We start from the raw sequence: 13,380 nt of genomic DNA, 5'->3' as shown, positions 1-13,380 counted from the left end.
ATGGACACAGGGATGGACACAGAGATGGACACAGAGATGGACACAGGGCTGGACACACAGAGATGGACACAGGGATTGGACACAGGGATGGATACAGAGATGGACACAGGGATGGACACAGAGATGGACACAGAGATGGACACAGGGATTGGACACAGGGATTGGACACAGGGATTGGACACAGAGATGGACACAGAGATGGACACAGGGATGGACACAGGGATGGACACAGGGATTGGACACAGGGATTGGACACAGGGATGGACACAGGGATTGGACACACAGAGATGGACACAGGCATGGACACAGGCATGGACACAGGGATGGACACAGGGATGGACACAGGGATTGGACACAGAACTGGACACAGAGATGGACACAGGGATGGACACAGGGATGGACACAGAGATGGACACACAGAGATGGACACACAGAGATGGACACACAGAGATGGACACAGGGATGGACACAGGGATTGGACACAGGGATTGGACACAGGGATTGGACACAGATGGACACAGGGATGGACACAGAGATGGACACAGGGATTGGACACAGAGATGGACACAGAGATGGACACACAGGGATGGACACAGAGATGGACACAGGGATTGGACACAGAGATGGACACAGAGATGGACACACAGGGATGGACACACAGAGATGGACACAGGGATGGACACAGGGATTGGACACAGAGATGGACACAGGGATGGACACAGAGATGGACACACAGGGATGGACACACAGGGATGGACACAGGGATGGACACAGGGCTGGACACAGGGATTGGACACACAGGGATGGACACAGAGATGGACACAGGGATTGGACACACAGGGATGGACATGGGGATGGACACAGAGATGGACACACAGGGATGGACACACAGGGATGGACACAGGGATTGGACACAGAGATGGACACAGGGATGCACACAGGGATGGGCACAGTGCTGGACACACAGAACTGGACACAGCACAGGACCAGCTGCTGCAGAGGGCCAGCTGGGATTTACAGGGGGAGGCAGCAAATGACAGAGGGTTTTTAGCAGGCCTGGGCACAGAAATGACCTAAGGAGCCTAAATCTATCCTGAGGGTACATCTGGGCACCTGCATTGGTTTTTCCTTCACATTTCCAAGCCCTTTTCCCAGCTCTCAGCAGTGCAGGCACAGGCCATGGAACAACCTTTAGCTCCCGCAGAGCTGAAGGAAAATAAACCAAACAAATCAAAGAGTTCTCTGGAAACCCATTGGGCTGGGACACAACTGAGTGAAATATTTATGACAGAGTTCCTCCATCAAAAGGGCAAGAGGGAAACATGAGCTGAAGCAGTGGGTAAGGAGCAGAGGAAGGATCTGTCAGTCTGGTGGAGCCAAACAGAATTTCAGATGCAAACACACTGGTGTTTGAAAAGAAACTTCTTGGTGTGATTTTGTTTGCTTGGGAGAGCTCTCCTATTTCATCTTTTCTTGTTCTTGTCCTTGGAATTATTGAAGTGTCCAGGACAGCTCTTGCAAGTCAAATATGAGTCCTATGCCTTTCACTTTCTCCCTCAAAGAAACCTTTTCACCATTTAAAAATGAGGGAATTCAACTCAGGCCCAACTGAAAACACATCTTATTGTCTGTGAATCTTGGCAAAACACAAAGCTTTCCATTTGAAGCTTAATTCTATTTTTTGCTGGTATTGTTCTGTGGGAACAGTGGAAACCCCACTTGTGCCTGTGAGCCCATGGGTCTGGGAAAGAATTCCTCCTGCAGAACCAGAGCATCCTCCCATGAGAGAGACAACCCTCCCACGCTGGAGATCAGAGCCTGAACCTCTCGCCTGTGCCAGGTATTCACTGGTTGCCATCCTTTGTTTTACCTCCTTAGCTGACTTTTCTCCTGCTCCTCTCTCAGAGCTGCCATTCACTTCTCAGCTAAACATTTCATTCAGGAGCAATGGATTCTTTTTTGGGGACAAATGGCTGTCACTGTCTCCTCCCAGCAGCAATTAAAGCTCTCAGCATCCCCGGTGATGAGCAGTTCGTGCTCTTGTCACGGGTAACGAGTTCTTCTGGGGAAGGAGCTGAATGAGAATCCCCTGCCAGGAGCCAGAGCCAGCTCCTGCATCCTCCCCTCTGCCTCTGGGGGAGCATCTCCTGGAGCCTGGGGTGCAGGGACGCCACTCCTCACTCCCATTCCTGTTCAGCTCCTCACTCTCATTCCTGTTCCGTTCCTCACTCCCATTCCTGTTCCGTTCCTCACTCCCATTCCTGTTCAGCTCCTCACTCTCATTCCTGTTCAGCTCCTCACTCTCATTCCTGTTCAGCTCCTCACTCTCATTCCTGTTCAGCTCCTCACTCTCATTCTTGTTCAGCTCCTCACTCCCATTCCTGTTCCGTTCCTCACTCCCATTCCTGTTCAGCTCCTCACTCTCATTCCTGTTCAGCTCCTCACTCTCATTCCTGTTCCGTTCCTCACTCCCATTCCTGTTCAGCTCCTCACTCTCATTCATGTTCAGTTCCTCACTCTCATTCCCGTTCCGTTCCTCACTCCCATTCCTGTTCAGCTCCTCACTCTCATTCATGTTCAGTTCCTCACTCCCATTCCCATTCCGTTCCTCACTCCCATTCCTGTTCAGCTCCTCACTCTCATTCCCATTCAGTTCCTCATTCCCATTCCCGTTCAGCTCCTCACTCCCATTCCCGTTCCGTTCCTCACTCTCATTCATGTTCAGTTCCTCATTCCCATTCCCATTCTCATTCCCATTCAATGTCCCATTCCCATTCCCATTCCTGTTCCCATTCCCATTCCCGTTCCCTTTCCTGTTCCCATTCCTGTTCCTCATTCTCGTTCCCATTCCCGTTCCCATTCCTGTTCCCATTCCCGTTCCCATTCCTGTTCCCATTCCCGTTCCCGTTCCCATTCCCATTCCTGTTCCCATTCCCATTCCTGTTCTCATTACCGTTCCCATTCCCATTCCCGTTCCTGTTCCCATTCCCATTCCCATTCCCATTCCCATTCCCGTTCCCGTTCCCATTCCCTGTTCCCATTTCCTGTTCCCATTCCCGTTCCTCATTCCCGTTCCCATTCCCGTTCCCATTCCTGTTCCCATTCCCGTTCCCGTTCCCATTCCCATTCCCGTTCCCATTCCCTGTTCCCATTTCCTGTTCCCATTCCCGTTCCCACTCCCGTTCCCGTTCCCATTCCCGTTCCCGTTCCTGTTCCCATTCCCGTTCCCATTCCCGTTCCCCATTCCCGTTCCCATTCCCGTCTGTTCCCCATTCCCGTTGGGTAGCAGGGACATTTGGGAGGGCGGGATTGTCCCCATGGCAGCTCCTGCCCTCAGCGAGGCTGCAGGGAGCTGATCTCCATCGCTGCACAGGGAAGGGCTTCACTGATACAGCTTTGGGAGGGACTCGAGGTGTAAAAGGCAGAACATCCATTTTGATCTTCTCATGGTGACTGAAGCCTTTGCTCCTGGTGCTGCATTATTTTCTTTATTCAGTCTTCTGTTGTATTTTTATAAGGTTTTAATAAAACTCCTAAATGTTCTGAAGGTGAGTGCCATTTCTCACAGGTGGAGCTGATGGAAGTTCTCCTGTCCCACGAGGGCTCGTCCCCATTCCCTGGGCCCCCTCCCCAGGCTGGTGTCACACACCCCAGGCTGGTGTCACTCTTCTCCTTCCACAATCTGCCCCACAAGTTTCTCTCTGGGCCTCTCTAGGTGTCCTCCAGAGGTTCCTCACCAGACACAGCTGCACTGTCAATTCCTGGGACTGGTGCTTTTCTGTGGATCTGATTTTTAAAGGCCACCTTTTCCTAAATCCATCCCATGGCCCAGCTGCACCCCCTTGTCAGACAGATTCCCTTCCCTTCCTCCCTCAGGTACCAGCTGGGCCTCTGTCCCCTCTTCTGCCACCGTGGCACCCCAGGGAGGTGGGAAATGAAAGGAAATCCAGGCATATTCCCCATTTTTCCTCCTCAGTTTGATCCTGTCTGAGCTGCCATTTTTAAACACCCTGCATCACCAGGGGGAGCATCCAGCACCACATCCCGGCCCTCCAGCCCTGGAGGAGCAAACCCAGCACATTCCCTCCCTAAGCCTGCCAGGAGCTTCACAAACCATAAATCACAAATCACAAATCCCAAATCACAAATCACAAATCCCAAATCACAAATCCCAAACCACAAATCACAAGTCCCAAACCACAAATCACAAGTCCCACATCCCAAATCACAAATCACAAATCCCAAACCACAAGTCACAAGTCACAAATCCCAAATCCCAGATCACAAATTCCAAATCCCAAAACACAAATCACAAATCACAAATCCCAAATCCCAAGTCACAAATCCCAAAACACAAATCACAAATCCCAAAACACAAATCCCAAAACACAAATCCCAAATCCCAAATCCCAGATCACAAATTCCAAATCCCAAAACACAAATCACAAATTCCAAATCACAAATCCCAAAACACAAATCACAAATCCCAAATCACAAATCCCAAATCCCAGATCACAAATTCCAAATCCCAAAACACAAATCACAAATCACAAATCCCAAATCCCAAGTCACAAATCCCAAAACACAAATCACAAATCCCAAATCACAAATCCCAAATCACAAATCACAAATCCCAAATCACAAATCCAAATCCCAAATCCTCCTTCCCTCCCTTCTTGCCCCCTTCCTTGCTGTGCCTGTGCTCAGCCAGCCCAGACTGAGCAGTGCCCTGGCCAGGGACACTCTTTCAGTGCCCTTGGGCCGTCTGGAGTCTGGGCTGGAATCAGCAAGGGGCCAGGGGAGGAGGAGGAGGAGGAGGAGGAGGAGGAGGAGGAGGAGGAGGAGGAAGGCTCAGGAAGTGGGGAAGAAGGGGAAGAAGGGAGAAGCGAGCAAAGCTTCGTGCACTAAAGTGGGCAACAGCTGCTGCTGGAAATAGGGATGGAAAGGAGCCAGCAGGAAGGATGGGCTGAGCTCTCTGGCCTTGCTTCCCATGTGGAGGGAGGAAGGAGCATTGGCTGAGGGGCTGGAAAAGAAAATTAACGTCCAGGTGGTGAGGGCAGCCTGCAGCAGCCTGGCAAAGGTGGCACCTGGTCGTGCTGAGCTTCCTGAGGAAAACAAATATCTCTGCCCTCCTGAAATGCTGTTTGTTTGGGGGTGCCCTCCTGAAATGCTGTTTGGGGTGCTGGGGGAGAGGCTGGGATCCCCACACAGCCTGGAGCTGGGGGGATACAGGGCTGGATGCACTCAGGGTTTGGGGCTCAGGGCTCTGTTTTCCACCCTGGCTGGAAATCTGTGCTGTGTCCATCACCTTCCTCACCCCTCCAGGCTGGGAATTAGTGCCCAGGCAGGTGGGGGTTCCTCAGGTGACACCATCCCACCTGCACACAGGGCTCCCCATCCCTGGCAGTGCCCCAGGCCAGGCTGGACGGGGCTGGGACAAACCTGGGACAGCGGGAGGTGTCCCTGCCATGGCAGGGGGTGGCACTGGGTGGGCTCTGAGGTCCCTTCCAAGCCAAACTTTGATTCCATGATGCCCTGGGCAAGCTGGGATGGTGGCTCCTCACCCCACCTGAGGGTGCAGGGCTGAGCTCTCCTGGGGCAGGGCCCCCTCACCTGCCTGTTCCTCCATCTCTCTGCTGGTTCCTTCCCCAGAGAGCCTGTCCCTCTTCCTGCAGCCCCAGCCTCTGTGGAGGGAGATTTCCTGCTGTACAGACAGCACTGCCCTGCCCACACCCCGGGAATCCCCTGCTCCCAGCAAGGCAGAGCAGAGCCCCAGCCTCCCCAGGTGATGGCATTGAGCTCCTGCCCCCCACTCAAAAAGGGCCTTTGCTGAGCCTTTGGTGCATGGAACAGCTGCTGCTTCTCCTCACCTCATCTGCTCAGAGATCATCCCTAGGATCCCATCCCTTGGGATGTACAAGGACAGCCAGGGACTGGGTTTGGCCAGGGATTGGGTTTGGGAAAGGCCCTGAGGGGCTGGAGCGAGTCCAGGGCAGGGACAGAGCTGGACAGGGGCTGCAGAATCCCTGAGGGAGCCGGGCAGGGGCTGCAGAATCCCTGAGGGAGCTGGGCAGGGGCTGCAGAATCCCTGAGGGAGCTGGGCAGGGGCTGCAGAATCCCTGAGGGAGCTGGGCAGGGGCTGCAGAATCCCTGAGGGAGCCGGGCAGGGGCTGCAGAATCCCTGAGGGAGCTGGGCAGGGGCTGCAGAATCCCTGAGGGAGCCGGGCAGGGGCTGCAGAATCCCTGAGGGAGCCGGGCAGGGGCTGCAGAATCCCTGAGGGAGCCGGGCAGGGGCTGCAGAATCCCTGAGGGAGCTGGGCAGGGGCTCAGCCTGGAGCAAAGGAGGCTCAGGGGCCCTTGTGGCTCTGCACAGCTCCTGCCAGGAGGGCACAGCCGGGGGGATTTGGGATCTTCTCCCAGGGAACAGGGACAGGAGCAGAGGGAACGGCTCAGGGGAGCTCAGGGTGGAATTTCCCCATGGGAACGGGGGTCAAGAATTGGGAGTGCCCAGGGCAATGGTGGAGTCCCCATCCCTGAGGGATTTCAGAACCCTGGGGATGTGGCACCTGGGGCCAGGGGCAGTGCTGGGGAAACACTGGATTTGATGTTTGGCTCAGAGGGATTTCCCAACCAAACCAATTCCATGTTTCTCTTTACTCTTCTCCTTCCACAATCTGCCCCACAAGTTTCTCTCTGGGCCTCTCTAGGTGTCCTCCAGAGGTTCCTCACCAGACACAGCTGCACTGTCAGTTCCTGGGACTGGTGCTTTTCTGTGCATCTGATTTTTAAAGGCCACCTTTTCCTAAATCCATCCTGTGGTCCAGCTGCACCCCCTTGTCAGACAGGTTCCCCTTCCCCCCTCCCTCTGTCCCCTCTTCTGCCACCATGGCACCCCAGGGAGGTGGGAAATGAAAGGAAATCCAGGCATATTCCCCATTTTTCCTCCTCAGTTTGATCCTGTCTGAGCTGCCATTTTTCCATCATCCTGCATCACCAGAAGGAAATCAATTTTCCGGGGGTGAGACCTGGATTTCTCTGCTGTGTCCACTCTGTTCCACCCTCTCAGGAGAAGCCAAGGAGATTTCAGGGCTCTTCGTGGCTCCTTTGCAGCCCCATCCTGCCAGGGTGACTTCAGTTCTCACTCTGCAGCCCGAGGATCCGAGCTGTCACCAATTAACGCCCTTTTCTCACACCTCCCTGGCTGCAGGGAAAGCAGGAACAGACACCGGGGGTTTGTTTCTCCTGCTGGAACAGAGAAACTCTCCCAGCTCAGCCCCGCCGAGCTGAGCAAATGGATCTGTTTTCCACAAAGGCAGCAGAAAAACTGGAATGCAACCAGTGGGGAGACCCAGAGCAAGGACCAGCTTCAGTTCCACATCACACTGTCTCAGACATCTTCTATGGAAAATCCTTTCCTTGGGATTTTTCCTCCTGAGAAGCTGAGAGGCCTCAGGAACAAACTGTAACCAATGGTTATCTGCTGCTGTGGGATGCAACAGGGGCATCTGGGATTGGGCTCATGTGGTTGTTTCTAATTAATGGCCAATCACAGTCAGCTGGCTCAGAGAGAGTCCAAGACACAAACCTTTGTTATCATTCTTTCCTTTCTATTCTATTCTTAGCCAGCCTTCTGATGAAACCCTTTCTTCTATTCTTTTAGTATAGTTTTAATGTAATATATATCATAAAATAATAAATCAGCCTTCTGAAACATGGAGTCAGATCCTCATCTCTTCCCTCATCCTGGGACCCCTGTGAGCACGGTCACACCACAGCAGCTTCTTCCTCATAATAAACAAGAGTAGGGTGGCATTTATGGGGTGCTGTGGGTGCTCTGAGGGTCTCCATCCATGCAGGAAAACATTCCCAGCAGGAGAGGAGCCAGCAGCAGCCAGGAAGGGGCCTGGGGTGCAGAGGGAGCTGCTGGGTGCCCTGGGTGGGATGGGAGCACAGGAACCCTCCCGTGGAGAAGGAGAAGAGCAGCCTGGAGAGGAGGGGATGGGGATGGGGATGGGAAATCCATGGCTTTGAGGAGGAGCAAACAGCTGTGGCAGGTGTGGGCTGGGCTGGGGTGAACCTCTGGGGGTTAATGGGGCCTGGAGAGCTCCCACAGCTCTAACCCCCAGCAATGGGGGGCAGACACAGCTGCTCCTCTCTGGATCAGGAGAACATGGCAAATCCTGAGCTGCAGGGAACACACGGGACCATCAGCCCAGCTGCTGCCCAGGCCACCCCAAGAGCCCCACCCTGAGCCCCAAGCACGGCTCAGTGGAGCCAGGGGGCTCTGGATGCAGCAGGAAATTCTCCTTTCCCTTCTGACCAAAGCTGGGGGTTTGTAAAGCATTCTCTCCTGGCTGGCTCTGGGATGGCCTCCAGAACCCTGCAGCAGCCTGGGAAAGGGACCTGGTGCTGAGCTCTGCCTGGGCTCCACCCTGAGCACCTTCTGCAGGGCCCTGAGCCTGCCCAGGTGTGCACACCTGGCTCAGGGATCAATCCCAGCAGGGCCCTGAGCCTGCCCAGGTGTGCACACCTGGCTCGGGGATCAATCCCAGCAGGGCCCTGAGCCTGCCCAGGTGTGCACACCTGGCTCAGGGATCAATCCCAGCACCAGGCAATCCCAGCAGGGCTCACGGGTTCATTTCTGCCCCTGCCATGGCAGCAGGGATGGGCATCCTGGGCCAGGGGAGGGTGAGCAAGGCTCTGTGATTAAGTGATTGAACTGAGGGAAAACCTTCCTCTGGACCCATCCCAAAGCTGTACTTTTCCATTTGTCACTGGCAGATCACTGGAACAAAATAAACACATTTTGTTTACGTGGGTACTTCTTCCCATTTCAAATAAATACTTTTGTGTTTTAAGCTGAAGTGAAACAAGGGAAATATTGTTTCAAACAGAGACATCAAATGGTTTTTCTTGGGGGGAAAAGGTAAATTGAAGCTTTTCTCTTTCAAAATTGTCTGGCTTGGTTATTTCAACCCAAACAAGGGACTGAGATTGATATAAAACCACAGCATGTTGCAGGTGACCTGAAAGTGGATCTGCCAGTGCAAAAGTTCCAAGTGAAAATGTTTTCCTTGGAACACAACAATTGATTCCTGAGCAGAATTAGGAGTTACAGCCTGGGCCACACAGTTTAATCCACTCCCCCCAAACCCAGTGAAATCCTTTTGGAACACGGCGGGGGAGGAGGAGAAGGGGGGCAGGGAAATCTGCAGGGGAGAGAAAGGAGCCGATACAGAAGGCTCTGGTATCCACTTAACTTGAAAATGAGAAAGAAAGCAGGTTGAGAACAGGACAATTAGAGCCTGAACATCACAGACCTTTCCAAAACGGAGAGACAGCAGGGGGAATTAATGGACAGAAATGCAACCCAGTAATTAATTGATAAATGGCATTAGAGAGTTTTCTAAAGAAGGAGAAGCCAACGTGACTTATCTTCCCCGAGGCAGGAGACAATTTCTCCCTCCTTTCACCTTGCAGATAAGGACAGAAGGGGGAATCTTCCCCTTGGAGGCTCAGGAGGAGTCTGGAAGGTGAAGACAAAGCAGAAGCAAAGGCCCCAGCAGCACAGGGCGGCGAGGAGGAGCAGCTGGAGAAGAACAGCCTGGAACCAGCCATGGGGTAATTCCTGCTGCAGGATGGGGCACAGGGGGAAACAGGAGAGAGGCACTGCTGGGGCACAGGGGGAAACAGGAGAGAGGCACTGCTGGGACAGAGCCAGGGATCACAGCCTGCAGGAGAGAGGCACCGGGGCTGGGCTCAGCTCCACGGGCACTGGGGCAGCTCTGCAGGGAGAGCACACCCTGTGCTGTGAGGAGCTGCCCTGAGCTGCCCTGGGCAAGGGATCCCCTGGAAAATGGATCCCTCTGGAAAATGGATCCCCCTGCACAGGACAGTGGATCCTCTGGGCAATGGATCCCCTGGGCAATGGATCCTCTGCCCTGGGCAATGGATCCCCCTGGAAAATGGATCCCCCTGGACAATGGATCCCCCTGCACAGGACAGTGGATCCCCTGGGCAATGGATCCTCTGTCTTGAGCAATGGATCCCCCTGAGCAATGGATCCCCCTGACAGGGCAATGGATCCCCTTGGAAAATTGATGCCCTTGGGAATGGATCCCCCTGGTCAGGACAATAAATCTCCTGGGCAATGGATCCCCCTGGACAGGACAGTGGATCCCCTGGACAATGGGTCTCCTGGACAATGGATCCCCTGGGCAATGGATCTCCTGGGCAATGGATCTCCTGGGCAATGGATCCCCTGGACAGGGCAGAGGCCAGCTCTGGGTTCTCCTGCTGCCCCTGGCTGCCCCCAGGTGTCCCCTGTGCCCAGCCCAGGTGACAGAGCTGCTGTCACCTCCTGAGCTGTCCCAGCAGTGCCTCTGGCCCCAGAGGTGCCCAGCAGTGCAGAAGTTATTTTTTCAAGGCTGGATAAGCACAATAATGGAGGCACTGCCCTGCCAGACCCTCTCTGTTCCCAGCCACACTGGATCCCTGGGGCAGGAGCACAGGAATTCCAGAGTCAGAGTGTCACTGCTCCTGTCACAGCCAGGCACAGCCAGGGCTCAGCTCAGTCACCTGGACCAGGGGTTTCGTGTCATCCCAAAGGTGAGCAGGACTCCTCCAGGTGACAAACTGCTCTGGGCAGCAGCTGTGCTCCACCTGCCAGGGCCTGCAGGGGCTCCAGGAGAGCTGCAGAGGGGCTGGGGACAAGGCCTGCAGGGACAGGAGCCAGGGAATGGCTCCCACTGGGAAAGGGGAGATTGGGCTGGGATCTTGGCAAGGAATTCCTGCCTGGGCTGGAATTCCCAGATTTGCTGGGGCTGCCCCTGGATCCCTGGCAGTGCCCAAGGCCAGGTTGGACACTGGGGCTGGAGTGGGAGACAGTGGGAGGTGTCCCTGCCATGGCAGGGGTGGCACTGGGTGGGATTTAGGGTCCCTTCCCTGATCCCAAACCATTCCATGATCCCATGGAAGGGGCAGGAGCAGCTGGATGTTTGGGACTGCCCAGGCTCAGCTGTGCAGGTCCTGCAGCAGATCCCAGCTGGGAACACCAGAGCTCCATCCATCATCCATCCCCCATCCATCCATCCATCATCCATCATCCATCCATCCATCCATCCATCCATCCATCCATCCATCCATCCATCATCCATCCATCCATCATCCATCCCCCATCCATCCATCCATCCATCATCCATCCATCCATCCATCATCCATCCATCCATCATCCATCCATCCATCCATCCATCCATCCATCATCCATCCATCATCCATCCATCCATCCATCCATCCATCCATCCATCCATCATCCATCCATCATCCATCCATCATCCATCCATCCATCATCCATCCATCATCCATCCATCCATCCATCATCCATCCATCCATCCATCATCCATCCCCCATCCATCCATCATCCATCCATCCATCCATCATCCATCATCCATCCATCCATCATCCATCATCCATCATCCATCCATCCATCCATCCATCCATCCATCATCCATCCATCATCCATCCATCCATCCATCCATCCATCATCCATCCATCCATCCATCCATCATCCATCCATCCATCCATCATCCATCCATCCATCATCCATCCATCATCCATCCATCCATCCATCCATCATCCATCCATCATCCATCCATCCATCCATCCATCCATCATCCATCCATCCATCCATCCATCCATCCATCATCCATCCATCATCCATCCATCATCCATCCATCATCCATCCATCCATCCATCCATCCATCCATCCATCCATCATCCATCCATCCATCCATCATCCATCATCCATCCATCCATCCATCATCCATCATCCATCCATCATCCATCCATCATCCATCCATCCATCATCCATCCATCCATCCATCATCCATCCATCCATCCATCATCCATCATCCATCATCCATCCATCATCCATCCATCATCCATCCATCCATCATCCATCCATCCATCCATCATCCATCCATCCATCCATCATCCATCATCCATCATCCATCCATCATCCATCCATCCATCCATCCATCATCCATCCATCATCCATCATCCATCCATCCATCCATCCATCCATCCATCCATCATCCATCCATCATCCATCCATCCATCATCCATCCATCCATCCATCCATCCATCATCCATCCATCATCCATCCATCCATCCATCCATCCTCCATCCATCCATCCATCCATCCATCCATCCATCATCCATCCATCCATCCATCCATCCATCCATCCATCATCCATCCATCATCCATCCATCATCCATCCATCCATCCATCCTCCATCCATCCATCCATCATCCATCATCCATCCATCCATCATCCATCCATCATCCATCATCCTTCCATCCATCCATCATCCATCAATCATCCATCCATCCATCATCCATCCATCCATCATCCATCCATCCATCCATCATCCATCCATCCATCATCCATCCATCCTTTCATCCCTCCATCCATCCCCACTCCAGGGCCCATTTCTGACCCAGGCAGGGACATTTCCCATCCCAGACAGCTCCGTGGGGCTTGAGGCTCAGGGCAGGAATTTCTGCAGCCATGGTGGGGCTGTCCCTGAGCCCTTTGCCTGTCCCTCCCTGCCAGGCCTGTCCCAGCTCTGTTTGTTTTTACCCTCCCTGCCAGGCTGGGCTGGCTCCGAGCAGAGCCTCGGGACGATCAGCACTGCCTTTGGAGCCTTTCTGCTCCTTGTTCAAATTGATTTTCTTTTGCTCCTGCTCAGAAAGGGAAGGGAAGAAAAGCACACCACAAAACAAAACCCCAAAGAGCTCCAGCCAAGGGAACATCAAAGGAGCTGAGCTGTTTTTGCGCTGCTGTAGAAAAGGAAAACATGCACAGACAAACTGCAGCACTGATGATAATGGAGGGCTGGGAACAGAGCCCTGCAGAGGGCCTGACTCAGGCCTGGGATGTTTGCAACACAAAGGCTCCACATGTGCTGAACCCTCCTGGGAAAGGCTCTGCTGAGGAGCCTGGGAAGCCCTGCCAGGAGTGGTTTGGATCCCAAAGAATGCCCAAGCTTTGTCTCACAGCCACAGCTCTCCTTCCTGCAAAGGGCAGCCAGGGGCACAAACCCAGCAGGACAGAGGAGAAAACAGCAGAAAAAACCCACCTGGATTTGTGTGACAGGCAGAAACTGAGGCTGCTCACCCATGGCTGGCTCTGGACTCACCAAGCCAAGCCAGCAGAGTGGCCTTTGGTCACCTCAGGTCACTGGAGAGCAGGTCCCTGCTGTCACACGTCCCTGGGTGACACCTGGACCCTGTCCTGTGAGTGGGAGCTGCTGGATTCACTCAGCCCTGACCATCCCAGGAAACCTTCTCAGCACAGGCCCTGAGGGAGCCCCAGCCCTG

Source organism: Agelaius tricolor, unplaced genomic scaffold (genome assembly GCF_023055355.1).
Source record: "Agelaius tricolor isolate 1412-34295 unplaced genomic scaffold, bAgeTri1.0.p SCAF_54, whole genome shotgun sequence".
In the NCBI taxonomy this organism is placed as follows: domain Eukaryota; kingdom Metazoa; phylum Chordata; class Aves; order Passeriformes; family Icteridae; genus Agelaius; species Agelaius tricolor.
This window is presented reverse-complemented; position numbering follows the sequence as displayed.